This window comes from Tamandua tetradactyla, chromosome 2, assembly GCF_023851605.1.
Source record: "Tamandua tetradactyla isolate mTamTet1 chromosome 2, mTamTet1.pri, whole genome shotgun sequence".
Lineage (NCBI taxonomy): Eukaryota > Metazoa > Chordata > Mammalia > Pilosa > Myrmecophagidae > Tamandua > Tamandua tetradactyla.
In genome coordinates this window covers 186,227,803-186,254,548 of record NC_135328.1, presented here as the reverse complement: position 1 = coordinate 186,254,548, position 26,746 = coordinate 186,227,803, and the positions used below count along the sequence as shown (strand labels likewise).

General features: G+C 39.4%; 1 protein-coding gene, 1 long non-coding RNA gene and 1 pseudogene across 12 annotated transcripts in view; 1 reads left to right on the top strand and 2 right to left on the bottom strand.

Moving 5' to 3' along the window:
- The window catches only part of MACF1 (microtubule actin crosslinking factor 1), a 379,780-nt gene that overhangs the window by 50,264 nt on the left and 302,770 nt on the right, over window positions 1-26,746 (top strand). The gene's annotated exons all lie outside the window — the stretch shown is intronic.
- LOC143654841 (coiled-coil-helix-coiled-coil-helix domain-containing protein 7 pseudogene) lies at window positions 53-16,862 on the bottom strand (annotated as a pseudogene).
- Window positions 22,638-25,340, bottom strand: LOC143674460 (uncharacterized). The gene is made up of 3 exons (XR_013171063.1): window positions 25,232-25,340; window positions 22,869-22,990; window positions 22,638-22,705 (listed from the first exon to the last, which is right to left on the bottom strand). It is a non-coding gene; the product is annotated as an uncharacterized LOC143674460 (long non-coding RNA).

Here is a 26,746-nt window from a genome sequence, read left to right as displayed (position 1 = left end):
ATCTCAAAATATTGCAGCAATAGTTTATTTAAGATACTCATCTGCTTTTAAATTATGTATTTAATGGATTCAATTTTAATGCATTCGATAGAGCATCTTTCCCATTACTTCCAAGATTTCGTCTCTTTCCGCTGCAGTAAGCATAGATGGCTTTACTCCTTTCTGTCTTCTCTGGACCATGGTAGAATTCCAGAATTTCCACTTCAAAAAGTAAGTGGAACATTTTTCCCTGTCATGGTATTTTCCTCCATGTGTTTGGTAGAAGCATCTGATTCTGACAAACAGGGATATGTGTTAGGATCTCTCAACCTCCATGCTACTGTGGGCCTCCTAGCATTCTTCTTTCTCAGGACATTGCTCTGCCAGCAGCTCTAAACACGTTGTTAGTCCTATTTTGAAGACCTGGTTTAGCTAGACATAGCCTAGAAGTCAGGAATCATCAATTTTGGTCTTGAAGATGGCTCAGTTTCTTGGGAAAGAGCATCTGAGGTGACTTGAATTGCTCTACTACTCCCAGAAATCCCAGAGTCCGGCCAGGCTCCTTTCTTCCACTTCTGCTCCTTTACATCCTTGAACCCTGATCTCTCTTATTTTCCAATCTCATCAGCCCTTTTATGGTGTCAGTGACCCCCCCCCCCCCCATCCTGTGCAACAACATTTGTACTGGCATTCTCAAGTCCCTCTCTCATTCTTCCACACTTGTTTTCTTTAACCCCAGTGCTAGATCTGTGTCCATTTTCTCCACCAAACTACTGAGTGCTACTGCATAATGTTGCAGACTGACTCCTTTAGAGATTTATGAACTCTAGCATAGCTTGACTCTCAACCCTGACCTAAAATCTTTTTACTCTCTTCTGGTTGACTTCCATTCCTTCTCCCTACAGCAGCTGTTCCAAACTTTCACCACTCTCCTCAAATGTGCTGCAACTCCTTCCCATCTTATAAGCTCTCAGTGAATCAGTTAGCCTTTTACTTTTACTTTCCCCGCCTTTACCTTTCAATTTATTTGCAGTCTTCACCGTGTTCCCTCCTATTTCAGTGGCAGGCCTCTGGCATGTAGTATTTTGTATTCTTAGTGTCTCCTTTCCCAGAGACCCTTTGTAAATGTGTTCAGGTTTTCTCCTTCCTAAGGAAAACATCCTTTAAGCTTGTCCCTTCACACTGACTCTGTCACTTTTTTTTTACCACTAAATTTCTGGAATAGGTGGGCTTTTGTGCCCACCCTAACTGATGTTGCTCTCACTTGTGATGATCTAAGTGCAGAATTCAGTAGCCCATTTTCAGTTCTCAGGCTTTTGACCTTTTCACAGGTCAAAAGCCTCTTTTGACCTGTGACCTCTTTTTAACCCTTTATTCTGTGTGCTCTCCTTGGATGAATTTACCGGTGCCAGCGATTTCATTTATCAGCTTTATCTATGTGTACAGTTATCCCTTCTACTTAGCAAGGGTTGGGGCACAGTGCCCCCATAATCTGGAAAATTCATGTAAAAATTTTTACCCTCCTCTTGTACCAGAGAAGAAGTCTGAATTTTTTCTTTTTCTTTTATGTGGTATTTAAAATACCTTATTAAAAGATAAAATATGGGGGAACTTCCTGGAAGATGGCGGCTTAGTAAGACGCGCGGATCTTAGTTTCTTCTCCAGGACACCTACTAGGGGAGTAGAAACGATACAGAAAGCGCCCAAAGCCACAACAGAGATAAAAAAGACAGCGTACCCCATCCTGGAACGGCTGGCTGGCTGAGAGAAGCAGCTCGGGTGAGATCGCCGAGGCGCGCGGGCCTTACCGGGCGGGGCGGGAAGCGGCCGGAGTTACTCCCTTCCCCCTTCCCGGGCCGGCTGGGAGAATTGGAGAGGCGGTCCCCTGAAACAAAGACGGCTGGCGCCCACACCACGCGCAGCCCCCGGACCAACTGAGAGAATTGGATCGGAAACCCCCAGGCCGCGGAGAACGGTGACGAGTGGGGGAGGCCCCTTCCAAACCCGTGACTCCCGGGGAACGTGCACTCTCTCGGCGGGCCGCTGCCGCTGGCGCCCTCCCGCCACGCTTGTTGCCCAGGGCCGACTAGGAAATTCGGACGGGCTCTTTCCCTGGCTGCGGCGACCAGCAACCCTCCCTGCGTTCGGACCCCGGGCCGGCTCAAGCCGTTTCGGCTAGTGAACCCCCCGGACGGCGAGAGTTTTCCAAAGTTTAAGGTCCCACAGCACCTTCTACTGGTGGGACCCGCAGACAAACGTGTGCCACGAGCGCCACCTACTGGGCAGGATAAGAAAAACAGAACCCAGAGATTTCACAGAAAAATATTACAACCTTGCTGTGTCCAACACCAAGAGAAATCTGAATAAATGCCCAGACGCCAGCAGCAGAAGATAACTGTCCACGCTCAAAAGATTGAGAATATGGCCCAGTCAAAGGAACAAACCAATAGCTCAAATGAGACACAAGAGCTGAGACAACTAATCCTGAATATACGAACAGAAATGGAAAACCTCTTCAAAAATGAAATCGATAAATTGAGGGAGGACATGAAGAGGACATGGGCTGAACATAAAGAAGAAATAGAAAAACTGAAAAAACAAATCGCAGAACTTATGGAAGTGAAGGATAAAGTAGCAAACATAGAAAAAATAATGGATAGCTACAATGATAGATTTAAAGAGACAGAAGATAGAATTAGTGATTTGGAGGATGGAACATCTGAATCCCAAAAAGAAACAGAAACTATCGGGAAAAGAATGGAAAAATTTGAACAGGGTATCAGGGAACTCAAGGACAATATGAACCGCACAAATATACGTGTTGTGGGTGTCCCAGAAGGAGAAGAGAAGGGAAAAGGAGGAGAAAAACTAATGGAAGAAATTTTCACTGAAAATTTCCCAACTCTTATGAAAGACCTAAAATTACAGATCCAAGAAGTGCAGCGCACCCCAAAGAGATTAGACCCAAATAGGCGTTCTCCAAGACACTTACTAGTTAGAATGTCAGAGGTCAAAGAGAAAGAGAAGATCTTGAAAGCAGCAAGAGAAAAACAATCCATTACATACAAGGGAAACCCAATAAGACTTTGTGTAGATTTCTCAGCAGAAACCATGGAAGCTAGAAGACAGTGGGATGATATATTTAAAATACTAAAAGAGAAAAACTGCCAACCAAGACTCCTATATCCAGCAAAATTATCCTTCAAAAATGAGGGAGAAATTAGAACATTCTCAGACAAAAAGTCACTGAAAGAATTTGTGACCAAGAGACCAGCTCTGCAAGAAATACTAAAGGGAGCACTAGAGTCAGATACAAAAAGACAGAAGAGAGAGATATGGAAAAAAGTGTAGAAAGAAGGAAAATCAGATATGATATATATAATACAAAAGCCAAAATGTTAGAGGAAAATATTATCCAAACAGTAATAACACTAAATGTCAATGGACTGAATTCCCCAATCAAAAGACATAGATTGGCAGAATGGATTAAAAAACAGGATCCTTCTATATGCTGTCTACAGGAAACACATCTTAGACCCAAAGATAAACATAGGTTGAAAGTGAAAGGTTGGGAAAAGATATTTCATGCAAATAACAACCAGAAAAGAGCAGGAGTGGCTATACTAATATCCAACAAATTAGACTTCAAATGTAAAACAGTTAAAAGAGACAAAGAAGGACACTATATACTAATAAAAGGAACAATTAAACAAGAAGACATAACAATCATAAATATTTACGCACCGAATCAGAATGCCCCAAAATACGTGAGGAATATACTGCAAACACTGAAAAGGGAAATAGACTCATATACCATAATAGTTGGAGACTTCAACTCACCACTCTCATCAAGGGACAGAACATCTAGACAGAGGATCAACAAAGAAATAGAGAATCTGAATATTACTATAAATGAACTAGACTTAATAGACATTTATAGGACATTACATCCCACAACAGCAGGATACACCTTTTTCTCAAGTGCTCATGGATCATTCTCAAAGATAGACCATATGCTGGGCCACAAAGCAAGTCTTAACAAATTTAAAAAGATTGAAATCTTACACAACACTTTCTCGGACCATAAAGGAATGATGTTGGAAATCAATAATAGGCAGAGTGCCAGAAAATTCACACATACGTGGAGGCTCAACAACACACTCCTAAACAACGACTGGGTCAAAGAAGAAATTGCAAGAGAAATTAGCAAATACCTCGAGGCGAATGAAAATGAAAACACGACATATCAAAACTTATGGGACGCAGCAAAGGCAGTGCTAAGAGGGAAATTTATTGCTCTAAATGCCTATATCAGAAAAGAAGAAAAGGCAAAAATTCAGGAATTAACTATCCATTTGGAAGAACTGGAGAAAGAACAGCAAGCTAACCCCAAAGCAAGCAAAAGGAAAGAAATAACAAAGATTAGAGCACAAATAAATGAAATTGAAAACATGAAAACAATAGAGAAAATCAATAAGGCCAGAAGTTGGTTCTATGAGAAAATCAATAAGATTGATGGGCCCTTAGCAGGATTGACAAAAAGAAGAAGAGAGAGGATGCAAATAAATAAGATCAGAAATGGAAGAGGAGACATAACTACTGACCTCACAGAAATAAAGGAGGTAATAACAGGATACTATGAACAACTTTACGCTAATAAATACAACAATTTAGAGGAAATGGACGGGTTCCTGGAAAGACATGAACAACCAACTTTGACTCAAGAAGACATAGATGACCTCAACAAACCAATCACAAGTAAAGAAATTGAATTAGTCATTCAAAAGCTTCCTAAAAAGAAAAGTCCAGGACCAGATGGCTTCACATGTGAATTCTACCAAACGTTCCAGAAAGAATTAGTACCAATTCTCTTCAAACTCTTCAAAAAAATCGAAGTGGAGGGAAAACTACCTAATTCATTCTATGAAGCCAACATCACCCTCATACCAAAACCAGGCAAAGATATTACAAAAAAAGAAAACTACAGACCAATCTCTCTAATGAATACAGATGCAAAAATCCTCAATAAAATTCTAGCAAATCGTATCCAACAACACATTAAAAGAATTATACATCATGACCAAGTAGGATTCATCCCAGGTATGCAAGGATGGTTCAACATAAGAAAATCAATTAATGTAATACACCATATCAACAAATCAAAGCAGAAAAATCACATGATCATCTCAATTGATGCAGAGAAGGCATTTGAAAAGATTCAACATCCTTTCCTGTTGAAAACACTTCAAAAGATAGGAATACAAGGGAACTTCCTTAAAATGATAGAGGGAATATATGAAAAACCCACAGCTAATATCATCCTCAATGGGGAAAAATTGAAAACGTTCCCCCTAAGATCAGGAACAAGACAAGGATGTCCACTATCACCACTATTATTCAACATTGTGTTGGAGGTTCTAGCCAGAGCAATTAGACAAGAAAAAGAAATACAAGGCATCAAAATTGGAAAGGAAGAAGTAAAAATATCACTGTTTGCAGACGATATGATACTATACGTCGAAAACCCGGAAAAATCCACAACAAAACTACTAGAGCTAATAAATGAGTACAGCAAAGTAGCAGGTTACAAGATCAACATTCAAAAATCTGTAGCATTTCTATACACTAGTAAGGAACAAGCTGAGGGGGAAATCAAGAAACGAATCCCATTCACAATTGCAACTAAAAGAATAAAATACCTAGGAATAAATTTAACTAAAGAGACAAAAAACCTATATAAAGAAAACTACAAAAAACTGCTAAAAGAAATCACAGAAGACCTAAATAGATGGAAGGGCATACCGTGTTCATGGATTGGAAGACTAAATATAGTTAAGATGTCAATCCTACCTAAATTGATTTACAGATTCAATGCAATACCAATCAAAATCCCAACAACTTATTTTTCAGAAATAGAAAAACCAATAAGCAAATTTATCTGGAAGGGCAGGGTGCCCCGAATTGCTAAAAACATCTTGAGGAAAAAAAACGAAGCTGGAGGTCTCGCGCTGCCTGACTTTAAGGCATATTATGAAGCCACAGTGGTCAAAACAGCATGGTATTGGCATAAAGATAGATATATCGACCAATGGAATCGAATAGAGTGCTCAGATATAGACCCTCTCATCTATGGACATTTGATCTTTGATAAGGCAGTCAAGCCGACTCACCTGGGACAGAACAGTCTCTTCAATAAATGGTGCCTAGAGAACTGGATATCCATATGCAAAAGAATGAAAGAAGACCCATCTCTCACACCCTATACAAAAGTTAACTCAAAATGGATCAAAGATCTAAACATTAGGTCTAAGACCATAAAACAGTTAGAGGAAAATGTAGGGAGATATCTTATGGATCTTACAACTGGAGGCGGTTTTATGGACCTTAAACCTAAAGCAAGAGCACTGAAGAAGGAAATAAATAAATGGGAACTCCTCAAAATTAAACACTTTTGCACATCAAAGAACTTCATCAAGAAAGTAGAAAGACAGCCTTCACAATGGGAGACAATATTTGGAAATGATATATCAGATAAAGGTCTAGTATCCAGAATTTATAAAGAGATTGTTCATCTCAACAACAAAAAGACAGCCAACCCAATTACAAAATGGGAAAAAGACTTGAACAGACACCTATCAGAAGAGGAAATATGGATGGCCAAGAGGCACATGAAGAGATGCTCAATGTCCCTGGCCATTAGAGAAATGCAAATCAAAACCACAATGAGATATCATCTCACACCCACCAGAATGGCCATTATCAACAAAACAGAAAATGACAAGTGCTGGAGAGGATGCGGAGAAAGAGGCACACTTATCCACTGTTGGTGGGAATGTCAAAGGGTGCAACCACTGTGGAAGGCAGTTTGGCGGTTCCTCAAAAAGCTGAATATAGAATTGCCATACGACCCAGCAATACCATTGCTAGGTATCTACTCAAAGGACTTAAGGGCAAAGACACAAACGGACATTTGCACACCAATGTTTATAGCAGCATTATTTACAATTGTAAAGAGATGGAAACAGCCAAAATCTCCATCAACAGAAGAGTGGCTAAACAAACTGTGGTATATACATACGATGGAATATTATGCAGCTTTAAGACAAGATAAACTTATGAACCATGTAATAACATGGATGGTCCTAGAGAATATTATGCTGAGTGAATCCAGCCAAAAACTAAAGGACAAATACTGTATGGTCCCACTGATGTGAACGGACATTCGAGAATAAACTTGAAATATGTCATTGGTAACAGAGTTCAGCAGGAGTTAGAAACAGGGTAAGACAATGGGTAATTGAAGCTGAAGGGATACAGACTGTGCAACAGGACTAGATACAAAAACTCAAAAATGGACAGCACAATAATACCTAATTGTAAAGTAATCATGTTAAAACACTGAATGAAGCTGCATCTGAGCTATAGGTTTTTGTTTTGTTTTGTGTTGTTTTGTTTTGATTTTACTATTATTACTTTTATTTTTTTCTCTATATTAACATTCTATATCTTTTTCGGTTATGTTGCTAGTTCTTCTAAACCAATGCAAATGTACTAACAAATGATGATCATGCAGCTATGTGATGATGTTAAGAATTAATGATTGCATGTGTAGAATGGTATGATCTCTAAATGTTGGGTTAATTTCTTTTTTTCTGTTAATTAAAAAAAAAAAAAAAAGGAGAAGGGATAATTGGAGATGAAGGGATACAGACTGTACAACGGGACTGGATATAAAAACTCAGAAATGGACAGCACAATACTACCCAATTGTAATGCAATTATGTTAAAACACTGAATGAAGCTGCATGTGAGGTATAGGTTTTTTGTTTTTGTTTTTTTTGTTTTTTTTTTCTTTCTATTATTGTTTTAATTCTTATTCTGTTGTCTTTTTATTTCTTTTTCTAAATCGATGCAAATGTACTAAGAAATGATGAATATGCAACTATGTGATGTTATTAAGAATTACTGATTGTACATGTACATTGAAATGATTTCTAATTGTTTTGTTAATTCTTTTTTTAATTAATAAAAAAAAAATGAAAAAAAAAAAAAAAAGATAAAATATGTTGGTATTATACAATACAGTTCATATATTTTATGCATTTCTGAGTTTCTAAGCTTTTTCTGTGTCATCTGCTGGCCTTTGTGTGTTATCTGTGGCCTCTGCAAAACTAAAAAAAAAATTCCCGTTTAATTTCTCATTCTAACTTATGGCATATCAATATTGCAGTGAGGAAAGTTGCAATGTGCAAGAGGTAACAGTACAGTGATGACTCTCAGATCAAAATCTCTAAATGTGAACTTTTCCCTAGAGTCCACACTTGTGTGTCCAGATGTCTACTGTCCTTTTCCATTTTGAAGTCTACAGTTTCTTCAAAATGGAAAAGTGTAATATATCCCATCCATGTGTAACATATCCCAACCAAGCTTTCCCCAATCCAAACTTGCTTCTCTTCTTATATACCCCTATCTCAGATAATGATACCACCCTCCTTGCCCAAAGTGGGAAATTAATTTTTTTTTGTTCTTCCTTCATTCTCCATATTTGATTTGACACTAAGTTCTGCTTGTTCTAGCTCAGAAACATCTTGACATCCCTCCTTTCTTGATCAAACCAACTGCCAGTGCTCTATTTTAGATCCTCATTTTCTTTGGCTTGCTACCATTATCAGGCCACATCTCTTTTTAAAACCCTCAATACTCACTGTCCCCTGAACATTAAGTTCACACTTCTTAGCATGGGTATGAATTTCAGTTTCATCCCTTGTTTATGTTATTTCGTATGCCTGGGATGTTCTGTCTGCATGATCTGCCTAACAAATTCCTTTTCATCCTGTAAAGTCATTTCTCGTCACAGCTGAAAAGGAGCTAGCAATTCATGGTTTTCCCTATTTTTTCCTTCTACCCCAATCAGGAAAAATTTAACTTACCCCCTTATCTGAATTCTCATGGTACTTTATGCATCTCTTTGTAATAGCACTTATTATTTTATTTTACAGTTATCTGTTTTATTTTCTGCCTCATATAAACATGAATCAACGAGGCGAGATTGTACCTTCTTATTCCTTAGTTCTTTGGTGCCATAACAACTGTTTGAATTGTTGGATTGTGTGTCAAGTTTCTTTTATCTCCAGATAAAAGATTTTTGGAAAAACTAAAAGGGTTATGTTTCTCTGGTGATTAGTCATGGTAGAATCTCCCCTTCCCTTTTTATTTTGCAAACTATCCGTGTTTATTGTAGGAAAATTATGAACTGATAAGCAAAAATGAAAGTCACCTAAAATCCCACCATATATAGATAGCCATTGTAAACATTATTCTGTTCTTTTTATTTCAGACATTTTCTTTGGCAAATATTCATGTATAAATACATGGTTTACAAAAGCATACTGTTTGTAATTTTCTTTTCTCATTTCTGTATACTGAAAAGCTTAACAATATATAAATCAGTATCATAATTTATCTTGCTGTCAGTGTTCCCTTATATGGATGCACTTCATGTTAGTCAGTTCTCTATTGTTGGACTTGCATCATTTGATTTTGTGTTGTTTGATTTTTTGTTGTTGTTGTTGTTTTGCATGGACAGGCACCGGGAAACAAACCCAAGTCTCTGGGTATGGCAGGTGAGAACTCTGCCTGCTGGGCCACCGTGGCCCTGTTTGATGTTTTAAACGAGATAAATATACTTGTATATCAACTATTGCACACTTAACCACTTATTTCTTTACTATGTTTTCCTAAAAGTGGGATTGCTGACTCAAAAATTTTACATATTTTTAAAAGTTTAGATACATTTTGCCATGCTACTCTATGCAGAAGTTGTACATGTGGTCGAATTCTTATATTTCATATATATATATGACATTTTTATCTGTTGATACCTTTTGTATTGTTGTTGGAAGTTTTATGTATGGGGATGATTTAATTAATGCTGTGTTTTAGGAAAATTGATATAGCAGTGTGTGCTTTGAATGAAAAGGAGGGAAATCAGTTTTTGAGGCTATTTTAGCAGTCCAGATGAGAGGTAATAAGAATTAAAAAGGAGAGTGTGGCCGTTGGAATACAAAGGAGAGGATGACTGAGAAGCATTTGGAAGAACCATAGAATTTAATGAAGGATGGTGCCATTAATTGAAATGACATTAATTAAAAAGAGGCATTGATTTTGTAAGGAAAGATATGAATTCACTTTTTTTTCTGAATTCACTTTTTTTTCACATTAGCTTTTTTTTTTAATTGTGAGAAATAACGTATACAAAAAGTCAATACATTTCCAAGTACATTTTAACAAATAGTTATACGATAGATTTTAAAGTTTGGTATGGATTACAGTTCCACAGTTTTTCATTTTTCTTTTAGCTGCTCCAAGACATTGGAGACCAAAAGAAATATCAGTATATTGATTCAGCGTTAATATTCATTTGTTAAATCCTATCTTCTCTATTATAATCTTTCTTCTCTTTTTTTAATGAAAAGCAATATATACAATATATACAAAAAAGCAATAATTTTCAGAGTACACTGCAACAATTAGTTGTAGAACAGATTTTAGAGTTTGGTATGGGTTACAATTCCATAATCTTAGGTTTTTATTTCTAGGTGCTCTAAGGAACTGCAGTCTGAAAGGAATATCAATATACAGATTTAGGACTCATACTCATTTGTTAAACCTGACCTTCTCTGTATAACTCCACCATCACCTTTGATTTTCTCTCACTCTTTAAGTATTTGGGCCATGGCCATTCTCAATTTTTCATATTGGAAGGGGATGTCGATAATATGGGATAGGGGCATAGAACTAGTTGATGTTCTGGAAAGGTTGGCCCCTCTGCATTTCAGGACCTATCTGATCCAGGGATTCATCTGGAGGTTGTAGGTTTCTGGAAAGTTATCCAGGTGCATGAAACTTTTGTAAAATTTATATAATGCTGTTGGGATTCTTTAGAATTGCCAAGCATGATGTGCTGGTTTGAAATGATGTATGTACCCTAGAAAAGCCATGTTTTAATCCTAATCCCATTTTGTAAAGGCAGCTGCTTCTTCTATTCCCTACTCAGTATTGTATGTTTGAAACTGTAATTAGATTATCTCCCTGGAGATGTGATTTAATCAAGAGTGGTTGTTAAAATGAGGTGGAGGTGTGTCTCCACCCATCTGGGTGGGTCTTGATTAGTTTACTGGAATCCTATAAAAGAGAAAACATTTTGGAGAAAGTGAAAGATTCAGAGAGAGCAGAACGACATAGTCACGAGAAGCAGAATCCACCAGCCAGTGACCTTTGGAAATGAAGAAGGAAAATGCCTCCTGGGGACCTCCATGAAACAGGAAGCCAGGAGAGGCAGCTAGCAGATGATGCCGTGTTTGCCATGGGTCCTTCCAGATGAGAGAGAAACCCTAACTGTACTCACCATGTGCCTTTCCAGATGAGAGAGAAACTCTGACTGTGTTTGCCATGTGCCCTTCCACTTGAGAGAGAAACCCGGAACTTCATTGGCCTTCTTGAACCAAGATATCTATCCCTGGATGCCTTAGATTGGACATTTCTATAGACTTGTTTTAATTGGGACATTTTCTTGGCCTTAGAACTGTAAACTAGCAACTTATTAAATTCCCCTTTTAAAAACTGTTCTATTCCTGGTATATTGCATTCTGGCAGTTAGCAAACTAGAACAGATGGTCTTGGTTGCTATTTGGCAAGCATGATAATAGCAATGTCTAACTGAAGCTTGCATAAGAATGACCTCCAGAGTAGTCTCTTGACTCTATTTGAACTCTCTCAGTCACTGCTACCTTATTTATTATACTTCTTTTCCCCTTTTTGGTCAGGATGGCATTGTTGATCCCATGGTTCCAGAGCCAAACTCGTCTCTGGGAGTCATCTCCCAGGCCACCAGGGAGGTTTTCATCCCTGGAGGTCATATAGGGAAGAGGGCAGTGGTTTCTCTTGCAGAGTTGGGCTTACAGAGAGAGAGGCCACATCTGGGCAACAAAAGAGGTCCCCCGAAGGTGACTCTTAGGCATGCCTTATAGGTAGGCTAAGTGAATTCACTTTTTTTTTTTTTCATTTCACAGTATTTATTCATTCATTCCATTTTCAAGGTCAGATCGTTTTTTTAAAAATCATCTATAAAGTCCTCTCTAATAAATAATATACCTCTAATTTACAACTTTTTGTGGATTACACAAATGAACCAAGTGTTCTTAAAACAAGTTCTGCCCGATCTCTGGAAGGTCTTTGGAGAAAACCCATCTGGAGCATTGCTGTGACCCCCGATGGGTGCCCAGTGGGTCAGTAATATACACCACACATGGCAGTCACCGGGGTGCCCAGTGGGTCAGTAATGCACACCGTGCATGGCAGCCACCGGGATGGCGAGGCGGCGGGGCAGGCCCTTGGCGACCTGCCTATAGTCCTCAGGTTTGGCCTTCAAGAGGGTCACGATGTTCTGGAGTTTGCGGGACGGCTGTAGGCCCAGGGCGTTGAATTCACTTTTTTTTTTTTTTTTTTTTTTTTAAAGGAAAGACAGAGAGAAGGAAGGAAGGATAGAAGGAAGGAAGGAAGGAAGAAAGGGAAACATCTTTAAACATTTTCTTGTTTTATTGTATTCTGTTTCTCCGTTTTTGTTACATGGGCTGGGGCCGGGAATCGAACCGAGGTCCTCCGGCATAGCAGGCAAGCACTTTGCCCGCTGAGCCACCGCGGCCCGCCCTGAATTCACTTTTAATAACTAGAGTTCTAGTTGCTGGTGGCATTCTCAGGTGGAAATATCCAGCAGGCAGTTGGCACTGTAGAACATCATTCAGAAGAGAGTCAGGGTTCATTCATCTCAGCCTGATATTTAGAGCCCTCCATCATTGCCTTTCTAGCATTCTCTCCAACTGCTGCCTCACAAAACAAATGAGTCTCTTCCTGGAATATCTTCCCTCACTGTGTCTGCCATATAGAATTTTACCCATTGTTTGCAACCCTTCTCTGATCACCTTATTTTCCTAAATGTCAAGGATCACTTTTTTCTGCATCATTTATATTGTGCTTTAACACCAAGTTGGTATGTATTCATTATTTTCTTCTACCAGATTGGAGGGTCCTAAAGGGTGGGACTGTTTGCTTTTAATCTCCCACATTGCCTCTTCTGTATTTTGTGCATAGGGTCTAAAAATATCTGATAATTTATGGAGTAAATGTGGTGTGCATCAGTGTAGTAGTAATAACACTTTGGATTATCATCATTCTGTACTTGGGTGACTCTGGGCTAGATTGCTCTCCTGACCGCTAGACACTTGTCTCTGAAACTTAGGGGATTTCTTTTGGATATCCTATATGCATCTTTTACTCAGCTTCTTCCAGACAGAATCCTTCATCTTTAGCCTGGCAAACCTGCTTTTCTCTCGCCTATTTCTAACTTTATTTAAGGTTCTATTTTCTACCCAATCACACTGAGAATCTTCCATTTCTTGGACCATCAACCCACCCCAGCTTAAATAAAATGGTGATCAAATATTATGTATTCTACTACAAATCTTATCTCCATTCCTTTCTTTCCATCACTGATATTGCTTTCTTAGTTTTGATTCTATACTTTTCAACATATTACTGTAATAGCATCCGAACTAGCCCCCCTTCTCTCTTGCTCCTGTTCTTTTCAGTACTGCCAGTGCTCTTTCTAAAAGTAAAATCTGATCATGCCACTTCCAGGCTTAAACCCTTTCAATGGCTTTCCATTGCCTTTAGGGTGAAATCTGACTTCTTTATTAGCATGGTATCAAAGACTTCATGTCCTGACATGATTTTCCCAAATGTATCCTACACTCTAGCCATGCCAAACTATTTTAAGCTCCTTAAATGCATCATGTTCTCTCATATTTCCTCTTTGTTTCCTCTGTATCCAGCACTCCTGTTCCCATCAGTCTAATTCTCTGTGGCCCTTGAGGTCCCATTTCAAGCATCATCTCCTCTGGGAAACTTTCCATAGGCTTCGTGCTTCCTCTTTTCTATGCTCACGTACCTTTGTCAGCATCAGTTGTACTATCTTATATTGTTGGTTTACTTGTTTGTCTCCCTCCCTTAGATTGTAAGCTACTTGAGGAAAGAGATTGAACTTTTCCTTAATGTCCTATAAATATGGCACAGAATAGGCAAAAAAAAAAAATTCTTGTTGAATTTATGAATGATTGCATGAGAAGGAGGGTATATGTGCCCCCAGTTGAAGTTCTGGGACCAGGATTCATAACTTCAAATTCTTGACTTTTAAAATAATGCATTCACGTAACTGAATATTCAAAAGGTACAGAACTAAATACAGTGAAAAAAAATCACTCTCATCCCTGAAGTCAATCAATATTGTCAGTTTCTCTTAGAAGTGGAATTGCTGAACTAAAAGGCGTGCATACTTGTAAATTTGACAGACCGCTTGATCCATTGTGTTACTTTAAAAATATCTTATTATAAATATTTCAAGCATGTAGATAAATACAGATAATACCATAGCTGATGCTTGTGTACCCCACTACTCATTAAACAGATGGAGACACTTTCACCGAGGTTGTGCCTGCTAGGCACTTTTAATACCTCTTTATCATTGTGATGTTCTCTCACTAAATTTTACCTTAGATTCACGAATATAAGTTTCTCAGAACCCACACCCTGCCATTCTAGAGTCACCACCACACACCCAACCTTGGGCTTTCTTTCTTTCTTTTTTTTTTTTTTTAATATGAACCCAGTCATATTAAATCCAGTCAGTTTCAGAGGAAAATTCCATTATGCTAATTTTAGTATCTGGGATCTGATTTTAAAAAATGTTTATTTTGTCTCCTTCGTCTGCTCAGAAGCAACAAATAAATGATACTGGAAATTGGTGGTCTGTGTTTTGGAAACTTGATTGGCTGGTGGAGGGGCCCAGGTGAATTGAGCCGGGGAGCAGTTTTCTTCCCACAGGTTTGTTGGAATAACCAAATATGGTTCTCCTCAGAAGGTGCCTCTCTTTAGTTTAGAGGTACAGCTGTTTCTGCTGAGACCTGGAAAGGTTGATTGAGGAAGATTGTTCTTAAAGGAGATGGGGAGCTGCTGATCTCTGCTACATCTGGATGCTTGTGGCTGTTTCGGTGTGCTTTTGTTGAAATAAATTTCTTTCCCTCCCATCTTGTTGCTGGAGGTCCATGAACCCATTCCAGTGACAGGTGACTCTTGTCTCTGATCTTTTTCTTAGGTCCTCAGAATGTCCAGCAGTGAGGCTTTGGGTGTTATTTTGTGATTTTACAGACTGAGAGGGGAACCTTGGTTTCAGGTGGGGCTGGAACGTGAAGTAATGTAGGTGCAGATTCACTGTCCGAGCAGACATTTGTGGCTTTCCTCCCTATTGCTGAGTGCTTTCTAACATTGTTTGGTCTTACAGTATTATGTAACCACCGTAGGGAGGAGAGGACTCATAGGATTCATCCATTTCTCCATGGACCACAGAGCCAAAAAGAAAGGATCAAGGAGAGTAAGCTGATTTGGAGCCTGGTTTCCAGACCCAAATTTAATTCCCTTTAAAGCCTCTCTTGGTCTTTCTATTTCAGCACTCTTCTTCTAAGTATGACGTTTGACTTCCTTTATCTTCTGTTCCTCTGCCTTGCAGAGGCAGTTTTGGCCCTGGGGACAACCCTTTTTTCAGATGGTGAACTCATTTTCTCTCTAGCAGACCAGAGGGACTAGGTGTAATTCAACCCTCTCACCATCAGACACTGCTGCCCAGGGGAGACAATGGAGAAAATGATCTTCCTTGCTCCCTGAATAGGACCATGGACGTGGCACCTGCTTTTGTAACTGGCTTCTTAAGTGACTGGAGAAATTTTTGCTGCCTTCGTGGGTCAGCAGCTGCTTTGGGGTAATATTGGCAACTGGCTGTCAGGGTATCAGATTTGCCTCAAAGATAAATTGTTGTATTTATATGAGGAGAGTTACCTTTTACACCCCTGAATCTCTCGTCTTCAGGTTCATCTGGAAAAGTGAACAGTTGGATGTCAGATGTACCTTTAGTTGGCAATTTGATGACCCCATGACCTTCATTATCTCTGAATCTGAGGAGATAGTACCATTTCTTTTCTTCTCCTGCTTTCTATCATTAGACTCTGAGTTCTGTGTTCCTGGCACCCAGGGTCAGTGCCTGTTATACAATAGGTAGGGAGTAAATACACATGTAATGAATTTCTTAATCTTCGAATGAATTCTTTAATCTGGCTGTCCAAGTTAAGTTTCTCTGACCCAGAAATGAGGGTCCCTTATGGAAGGAGGAACTTTGCTTTTGGGAGAAGTATTGCTTCTAAGGAATTATGGAAAGGTTGATTTCTAGAGGAGTTTTGGGAAGCTGGGGAAAATTCTAAGACAGGGTTTCTTGTTCTGTCCTCAGCAGCCTAGAATTTTCTCCTCAGTTATAACTCTTTGCTGGCTGACTTGTGTTCCTGTTTCAGGAGTAATACCCTGAGTCTGACTCAGGCTTTCACTTCACCTGAGGGTTGGCGTCCCCAAGTACAAGACAGCAGGTATTCTTTTTCAGCGTCACCCTGTCACTGCAGAGGCAGAAGCCCTAAGGACCACACCTCATGCACTGTAATCTGGGTTTCCTTTGAAATGGCTGTTGGAAACAGAAGAGCTTTTTTTTTTTTTTCTTTTTCCCCTTTTGTCAGCAGCTGGCCAGAGTACCTATTAGACTGCCAGAAACTACACCTTTCACATTTGGCTGTCTCTGTCTACAATTATTTAGGGGCAGACTCTTTCTTATCACCTTAGATTACATTTCGCTGTTCTTTGTAGGAGGACGAAAGATGAACAGCCATGCAGAGCAGCATATGGAGGAATGGGCTATGGGCTCTGAAGTGCTCTGATTCTGGGGAAACGTCCATGGTCCTCCAGACCAGTGCACCCTCTCTACACTCCCTCCCACACCCCTCTTCCTCGGGCTGCACTTTGGAACCGTCACCCCATAATTCCAGACATTCTTGTTTTTGTTTAGTTTTTATCTGATAAAATGTTACTAAACAGTTTCAGTGGTGAAACACAGAGGAAATGACAAACTAGCATGTGTGGTCTTTTAAATGCACTTAATTCAAATAGCTATTTTAAAAGTCAGTTGTTCCTGCTGCGAGATTCCTGTTGTCTAGGCTGCTTTCCTCCTTTGGAGCGGGGGAGGGGGGAATCTTTGAATAGAATTTTACAGCAGCATTAAAGGAAGAGGACCTAGCTCTTGCTGATTGGTCGTTCCTTTACACTATATTCTTTTCAGCACTTATATTCAGATTTCAGACCGTGATACAGAAGCGTGCTTAGAGATAATTTCAAGGGTTCTTTACCTGTAGTTCCTTGATCTCTCTCAAGTTGTAAAAAAAAGTTTTATATAGTTGCCTTTTTTCGAAGGAGAGTATACTCTGTTTTCATTAAGTTCTCACTAGGATTTGTGACCTAAGAAAGGGTAAAAAGTAGCATTTCATGGAAGTCTGGGACCCCACAGAGCTAGTTGGTGGCAAAGTTGGGTCTCAAATTAGACTTTGGGATTTAGGCATCTTGACTTTACAACCAAAGTTCTTTCCACTCTACTGTATTATCCATATTCTTCCTGGAGAAATAAGTGGAATAACTTTAGGAAAACAGATGCACATGATCTGCACTATTATTTAATAACTAGCTTAGTAATGTCTGCTTTTCTCAGAAAGTCCATAACCTTATTTTACAGGTGGGGAGTCCAGTGCTCTGCAGTGTTTTGGACTAGGTGACCTCAAATATGCTGTGAATTTTAACAGTTGTGCATACTATAATCTACAGTTGTCCTTTTTTCTTTTTTCCTGTAGCCTATTATCTAATTTACGCTCTCTAAGCATTAAACTCCCTTTTTTTTTTTTTTTTTTTACTGATTTATCTTACCCAATAAATGGTTCTTTGAGAAAAGGAAACATCTATTTATGGATCCCATAACTTCTAATACTTAAAGTTGCCCAGAGTGGCTGGCCACCTGGTTGGTACTGTCAACTGATTAGTGGCATCAGAATGCACAAGAGCTCAGGGTGATTTTTTTATTGCAGTTCCCTTTCTATCATCTAGTAGCCATTAAAGTTATTTAGCCCAATATTTTCAAGTGATGTACTCCCTTTTCTCTGTTTTCACAGTGCTGATTATACAGGTTTCCTTACTTGCATCCAAGCTGCATAATTGGGAGTTTTATGAAACATTATATTTGGCACATTGTGAGTTCTATTGTAGGTTACTAAATTGCAGCCTGTGCGCCAGGTTGCTCTGAAACACTTGGGATCTGGGATCTGTCTTATGAGGGGTTGTCTAGTGGGGCCTGACATGGTTGGTTGCTTGTGAATTTCTAGGATACCAGGGCTGTCATGGTAAGTTGAGCAAGAGTACCAAGTCCAGATTTGAAAAACATTGGTTTTTTTTTTCCCCCCATATTATCCCTTTGGCCTGATAGGTGATTTTTGAACATATCCTTTAACCTTTGTTATATCTGTAAATGAAAAATTAAAGTTTCTTTCTTAAAAACATTTTTAAAGATGAATATAATGATACAGATGAACCAATTTGAGTACCTTATTATAAAGATGCTTTGAATACCTTATTATGAAGATGCTATAGACATTTCAGAGTTTCCTGCCCTATATATAAGCTGTGTAGCTTATCCTAAGAGCCTGTGACTATGGGAGGGCTTGTTTTCCAGGCTACTGGTATAGAAGAATTTTGCAGAGGCTGCTAGCATCATTTAAGCAACCCAAAAACAAATCAGCAGAGTGAAATAGTGTCCTGGAGGATGTCTGGGCTGCATTTCCTCCTTAGGTGTCTAAAAAGGTCCTACCTCCCTGATTTGTTATGCTTTTAGCATTTAGGAAATGGAGTTTAGCAGCTTCTTCTTTCTTCTCCTTTCCATGGACTGTACTAATATGTGGTGTCTCCTCTGTTATGTGGCGGTATTTCAGTCTGTAAATATGACTTCTGTAAGGAGAGTACAGAATTGGTTGTTTATTTTGCAAAACCTGTTCCATTGCCATGCGATATTTGCCTAAGAGCTCCTGTTGTGGTGACTGCCATCCTTGTGGTGAGTGTGGCCCTTTAAAGAGCTCATTCTCAGATGGTAGATGAGCCCCTAACTGGTGTCCTGAAAAGCGTTTAAGCTTTGTCCCCAGTGTTTAAACCAGAGAAGAATTGGAGCCCCCGCTGGAGTGTAGAGAGAAGGTGGCAGATGATAGGCAGGGGCTGTTGTGGTCTCGTGGCTCATTTGCACAAAGGAGGGGCTGGTTTCTCCTGGGGAGGTATTTCCGCTCACTGCAACAAATGAGAGCTCACAAAGGGCCGTAAAGTAATGAGGCTTCTCTGGTGACGTCATTTGTAAATGTGGTCAAAGTCCAGTACTTGGGGGCTAGCTGAAGCTGGAGTAGAACTCAGTCGGTTTGCTCACTTGTATTTCTCAGCTGTCACGGCACCATGGTGCCTTCTTCCAGCCACTGAACCAGCACAACTGTGCCGAGGCATGAATGCTTACAAGTACCAGAAGTTCCTGGAGGGACTCAACAACCTTAGAGGTATTGAAAGGTTTCAAGCTCCCTGCTTTTTTTTAATACTTGCTGCTTGTGTGAACACTTACTGTTGTGCGCGGTCTTTACTTACCATCAACCTCTAAGGACTTAGAAAACCCTTCTACCCTGAGTTGGTCAAATTTTTGTGTGTTTAAGTAATTACACAGAAGGGATAGAGTTTATAAATGAGATTATGGGTGAGTAGGAGGGAATTCCCTCAGATGCTTTAGCCGCAGCCTGTTCTCTTTCTTGAATTGGCTACTAAGAAATGCCCCTGCTCTTTTGAGCTCAGCAGGGCTTAGGATACTCCGTTTTCTTTGAGCCAGCCAGGCAGTGTGGGTGGACGGCTCTTGCCACTGAGCCCTGCAGCCCTTACCTGAGTGTTAGCTAGGTTCTTGGGCTGGGCTTTCCAGTCATCTGTGTCTACACTGAGTCAGAATCCCATCTGGAGAGTCAGGGTAAGGGAGTAGGGAATGCAGGTTGATAGTCCTTAGATGCCTTTGTCAAGTGTGAATCTGTGACTTTGAAGGAGACAATTTTTTAGTAAAATAATATTTAAGGGGAAAAGTGTTTTCTTTGCATCGTTGGTGAACTTTACATCTGACATAGATTAGAAGAATGCACGCAAATGTGATGATGCAGGACTCTTTTTTTGCTATTAATGATGAAAATGAATGAAGCTTTCTTTTTACTTCCCCTTCTCTATTAGGTGATCTTGATTCTACATGCTGGGGAAGGTGCTCAAACCATTCCTCTTTCATCAGCAGCCAGAAATCTGGACCTAGCACTTTCATGGAGTGTGGAGAAAAAGAGAGTGGGAGAAAGGGATAAAATTGGCTTCTTTTGAGATGAAGGCAGTGGTGAACAGGGGATGGGATGAGCAGGAGATCTAGATACCCTTATATCTAGGAAATGTTTACATGAATACCTTTGTTGCTGTAACAGGACAGACAACTATAAAGTATAGTTCTATTGATTTCTAATTTTCTCCTCTTTTCTCTCTCCTTACCCTATACATGTATTCCCCCCCTCCCCGCCCCCAAACTTCTGTCAGCTAAAGCTGTTCTCTTTTAGGTTCAGGGCTCTGCAAGCTCATCGCACATCAGACAGGTCTTAGCAAGAATGAGACAAATTAACTATGGTTCTAACTACCCTGTCAAAGGAAATTTGGAGAGGGTAGAGAGGCTTTTTCACCCAGTCTTGTGGGGAATAGATGGGAGAAACAGGGTGAACTAAATGTTGCTTCTCAGCCATTCTTCCAATTCTTGGGCCTTTTTGGTAACTGGGTAAGAGAAGGAACTAGAATGTACCCTGTCCCATACAAGAGCCCTCCCCCCCTCCACCTTTCTTTTCCTGTTTCCTATCTTAGAGGGATTCTTCTATATTCCTCGGCATGATGCCTACCCAACAGTAGGTGCCTTTACCCTTTCTCTCTTTGCAAAACTCGGGGCAGAATTATCAAACTTAATTAACTTGCATATTCCTTCAGCAGCTGAAAAGGCTCAGTCAGTGTAGGAATCCCAGGCCACTCCTTGGACACTAAGCTCTTTACTCTCATTTTCTCCTTATTATCCTTATCTTCATTCTTTTGATAAAAATTGCTAAGTCTTTCTGAAGATTGACAGCTGGTAGATGCTTGTCCATTGAATTAGAGAATATAACTTTTCTTTTTGGCTTCCCTTTGTGTCAGTAATTGGGTGAACAGTTAACCATACTAAGATGGCCAAGCTTATATGAATAAGGTTTATTGGTGACCCAAATGGGTTCCTGGGGTTCTCTGGAGACCACACCACTCATCTTATAGCTCTGTCACCCACTCTGCTATATGTGCTTAAGGAACAATGTTCAGGTATGTCCGGGCAGTGGGAGGTGGGGGCGTGCTTCTTGTTTTCCTTACATAAAACATGTGTGGAGGAAGTTCTTTTTTTACTCCCTAAATAAGAGTTGTTTTGCTCCTCAGTTTCTTTTAACTGCCCTGACTTTCTCAGTGGGGCTACTAGAACAGGCAGCTCTTGGCTTGAGCCTCTCTGGGACACAGAGGTTTGAAATTTCTACTTTTGAAAGAAGTTGTGTTGAAATCAGCCTGTCAGTCATTTATTTTCTAGCACTTTTATAATGTTTGTGTGTGTGTATGTTTGTTTTCCCTTTGACCAATCTGTATCTATTGCTAGGAATAAATAAACAGATTAGATATATCTCTCATGGAGAGTGTCCTGTATAGGGCTGAGATCAGAGAAGAGAAGAGACTATAGCAACTCCCACTCCACCCTTCCCACTTCAGACACTGGGACTCTCCAAGTAATTTTGGTTCTACATCTCTAAGGTGGACTCAGAATCACTTATTGTTATAGACATTAAATAATGGGTATATATGCTTAGTTCTGTATGTAGTACCTGGTTGAAATTCATCAAATGTTAGTTCTGCCTCTTCTTGCTCCCTCTCCTCTCAGATACTTCTTTGATTCACAGTGAGTCCCTATGCTTGCTTTGATCTGAATGTGTACCACAGCATGAACTGGACCAGGACACGTTCTGGTTGGGGAAGATGTAGCCCTAGTCACCCGTGTCGGGCTTCAGGTCTTGGTTGATCTCACTGTAGGACAGTTGATGGCTGAGACTAGACGACAACTTTAGTGATAGTGGTAGTAATGGTAAGCACGCGGTAGACGTTAGTTATGTACTGGGCACTGTTTTAAGTAATTTACATGTCTTAATCCATGTAGTCTTTATAGCAGCTGCACAAAATAGGCAGTTTACAGTGGTGTTTCCAAAGCTTGGCTGGCCTGAGACTGGGGTTCAGCTGTCATGTTAAAGAGATTACAGTGTTTGGAAGTATATTAACCAAGAAGCTAATGTTGTTGGGCTGCTGTCTGATGTTGATGACCATTTGAAGTAGGAAAGAGTACCCAGGTCTGGCCAAGTGTATGTATAAAATGCACTTTGGCACCTGCTTCTCTGAGGGGAAGCAGTGATATGGTGCTTTGGAGCGAGGACACTTGGTCTTTTCTCTTGACACTACCCCCTTGTGCCACTCTAATCCTACATCCACTGTTATTGTTATTCAGTAATAGTCTTTAATATTATATAACATATAACACAATTTCTCTTGTTCACCTAAGGAAAGTATCAGGTCTCTTCACTCCCAGAATATTAGCCTTTGTAGGTTGGAGAGGTTCCTGGAAAGAGGCCATAAAATAGTTTTTATTTAGTCCTTGTAATTATTTCTGGAATGTTGTTATAAGTTATAGAGAAGTATTCCCTCCCAACCCTAGGTTGCCAGAAGACAGTTAGATACAACCCCCCCAATCCTAGGCTGCCAGGAGACAATTAGATACAAACCATTGCCTTTGTCAACCTCTTATGGGGTCGAGTTGCCAATTTCAACCATTGTTTACCCTGATTATGGTGAAGAGCTACTTCCCTTCTTGATTTCATTGGTATCTTCGTTTATTCTGGAAAAGCTGACAGAGAAAGGTAATTTACTCCCCTCTTCAGTTAGTTATTGACTTTTTTTTGTATGCTATATGGTGGGGGTCACATTTCATTCTTTTTCTATGTGAATGTCCCATTACTGCAGCACCTTTTGTTGATTTTTTTTTTTTTTTTTTTTTTTTTTGTGGGGCAAGGAAGTGAATGGGCCAGGAATTGAACTTAAATGTCCCACAAGGCAGGCAAGAATTCTACCACTAAGCAGTGTGGACAACCAAAGCTGTAGGCAGAGCCCCCAGTCTTGGGGTTTGTTCATATGAAACTTAACCCTGCAAAGGATAGGTCAAGTCTACTTAAAATTTAGGCCTAAGAGTCACCCCCAAGAGAGCCTCTTTTGTTGGCTCAGATGTGGCACCTCTCTCCAGCTAACACAACGAGCAGTCTCACCACACTACCCCTCTCTACGTGGGACGTGACACTCCCAGGGGTGTGGACCTTCCTGGCAACGTGGGACAGAGATCTTGGAATGAACGGAGACTCAGCATCAAGGGATTGAGAAAAACCCTAGAATGAGCTGAGACTTAAGCATCAAGGGATTGAGAAAACGTTCTGGACCGAAAGGGGGAAGAGGGAAATGAGACAAAGTGTCAATGGCTGAGAGATTCCAAACAGAGTCAAGAGGTTATCCTGGAGGTTATTCTTATGCATCAAGTAGATATCATCTTGTTATTCAAGATGTAATGGAGAGGCTGGAGGGAACTGCCTGAAAATGTAGAGCTGTGTTCCAGTAGCCATGTTTCTTGATGATGATTGAACAATGATATAGCTTTCACAATGTAACTGTGTGATTGTGAAAACCTTGTGTCTGATGCTCCTTTTATCTACCTTGTCAACAGATGAGAGGAACATATGGAATAAAAATAAATAATAGGGGGAACAAATGCTAAAATAAATTTAGTTTAAATGCTAGTGATCAATGAAAGCGAGGGGTAAGGGGTATGGTAGGTATAATTTTTTTTTTCCTTTCCTGTGTTTGTTTTATTTCTTTTTCTGTTGTCTTTTTATTTCTTTTTCTGAATTAATGCAGATGTTCTAAGAAATGATGAATATGCAACTAAGTGATGATATTGTGAATTACTGATTATGTATGTTGTTTTATTTTGTTTCTTTATTTTTTAAATTAATAAATAAATTTAAAAAGATGGTGTGTTTAGGCAGTTCTTTGCAGAGTAACAACATTGTGAATAATAAGTAACATATTTATCGCTTTCTAAAAGAAAAAATAATTTAAGTGTTCTGTAAGTAAAGATAAATATAGAAGTAAGTCAAAAATGCATCTCAATCCTTTTTAAAAACTCTCAGCAAGGTGATTATTGAAAAGGAGCACTATCTCTTTTGATTCTCTTAGTTCTGGTATGTTTGTCAAAAAATCTTTCTTATTATCTTGCGGTTTTACTTTGGATATACACTTAGAATGCCAGCCTAGAAGCCTGTCCACTATAGCCAAGTCTGAGCAAGCAAGACAAGCTTCCACACCTCTATAAGTACCATCAGAGAGTGGCTTTTTATGAGTGTGGGGTGAGGGGTGGCTTTTTTCTCTTCAGGTGGTTCATAAAAAACCCCAGAAAAAAATTTAGATTTTTTTCTGATGTTAAATAGATGTACTACTATATCATCTTTATAAAACATATGAAAAAAACCCCAGTATATTATTATGCTACAATTTTGTTGTATTTCCTTCTATTTTTCTATTCATATCTATGTTGTATTTTTATATATTATTATTGTAATGTTGTTTTATTGTAATATTTGCTCGTTATTATCTTTTGAGCACTTTTTCATGCCTTTAATTATTTGTTTACAATATCATTTTTAAATATCTGTTTGGAATTATATCAAATGGAAGGATCATTTATTTAAAATTCCCAGTTGTAGGGTATGTACATTTCTATGTTTTTTGCTAATATAATATGATAATGCACATCTTTGTAAATAAAATTTTGAGAGCATATCTGATTTTTTTAAAGGATAGATTTCTAGAAGTGGAATTACTGGGTCTTGATATGTATATTCATAGTTCTGGATGCTGGTTTTAAATTTTATTTCACTTTTAAAAGCTATTAAGGGCGGGCCAGGGTAGCTTAGGAGGCAGAGTTCTCGTCTGCCATGCCAGAGACCCAGGTTCGATTCCCGGTGCCTGCCCATGAAAAAAAAAAAAAGAAGCTATTGACTGTATTGACTGTAAGAAGTGGATATCTGTAAACTATGAATACCTTCTGATGGTTGGTGGCTCCTTACCCTCTAGGGATAGCCTGGTCTTCAAGCTTAGTGGCTAGCTGGTTCAGATGTTTTATTACCTAGTTAATTTCATCTTGGGACAGGGTGTCAAGTGTCTCTCTCAGACAGCAGCTCCCATATGTCATCATCACATCATTGTGCTTTTTTATTATGAAGCTTTTGCCCTGGGGCTCCAGGTATTTAAATGGCTTCATTGATTCACCCAACCCTAGTCTCTTTTCCTCTTATACTGAGGAAAGACTCATTATTTCTGACTAGGGAACTGGTACCAAGAATGACCTAATCATTGCTGTATAGAAATCTTGCACTGGAATTCAGGTTGATTCTAGGTTGAGATTCTCCTTTTCTTTTCCTGCCATTAGCACTTAACTAGTAAGTTGGGCCAGCTTATTCTGATATAATAGGTTGATAAACTACTATGTCATCATTCTTGCTTATAGGGGGTGTCTGCCTTTGGAAGAAATGGAGCTGGTGCTGTGTTTTAAATCAATATATTGTAGTCAATGTAAATCAGCTTCTGTTATTTGGGACTGACAGCTTTAGAGTAGAATTATATACTGGTGAGAATACAAACAATCTTGTTTCTGAGTTGAAGTTGACATCCTAGAGCAGACAATACGCAGTTTTCTAGCTGATGATACACTGGGAGTGTTCTGAGATTAACTTGAGGACTGAGAGAAGAAAGGCACTTGTGTAGGACTTTGTGTGCAGGGGGTCAGTAAGAAAGTCTACAGCAATCAGGATAGTGGAAAATGGCTTGAGTCACCCACAGGATTGCATCCTTCACAGTGAGAACTGTCTGCCCCTCCCATTCCCAGAGCCCTTAAGCAAACCTATCATAATGGGATGATTCTCTCTACTGTAAGGAATCTGGGAGTCTGCTTGCTTCTTGGGTGCCGCCCATCCTTTATACCTCACTAGGTACTTAGTGGACCCTCAGTAAATCTTGTACTTTTTTTGGTGATTGACAGATTTTTGTACTGTTAAAGTTTACCCCCTTCTTGATTGTACAATTTTCACTGGGCCAGAGGGGGGCAGTTTTTAGCATGAGTTCAAAGGGTGAAGCAATAATGTAGACAGTAGAGAGCATTAGATGTTTTTGAGGCAAAGGAATGATAGAAACAATCAAGAGGTTGTGGGGTTTTTTGTTGTTGTTGTTGGAGGTGGGGAGGGAGTATAACTCTGGCAGCAATATGAAGAGTCATTTATAGGGAGGTGAAACTTCAGCTAAAGCAGTAAACAGTTACTTGATTTTAGTTTATCTAGGATGCAAAGGGATGAGAAAAAAGTAAGTAGGCATAGGAAATCCTTCTAAAAGTTTAATTTTTAGAAACACACAGATTTTATACTGAACTGTATATAGCTGGATATGGAAATCCATTTTACCTCCACAACTCAAGTTGAATCTGACCTTTATGTTGTACAATGCTTTGTATTTGAGTTGATATTTCCAGATGATGCACTTCAGCCTGAAGCCCATAGACTCAGCT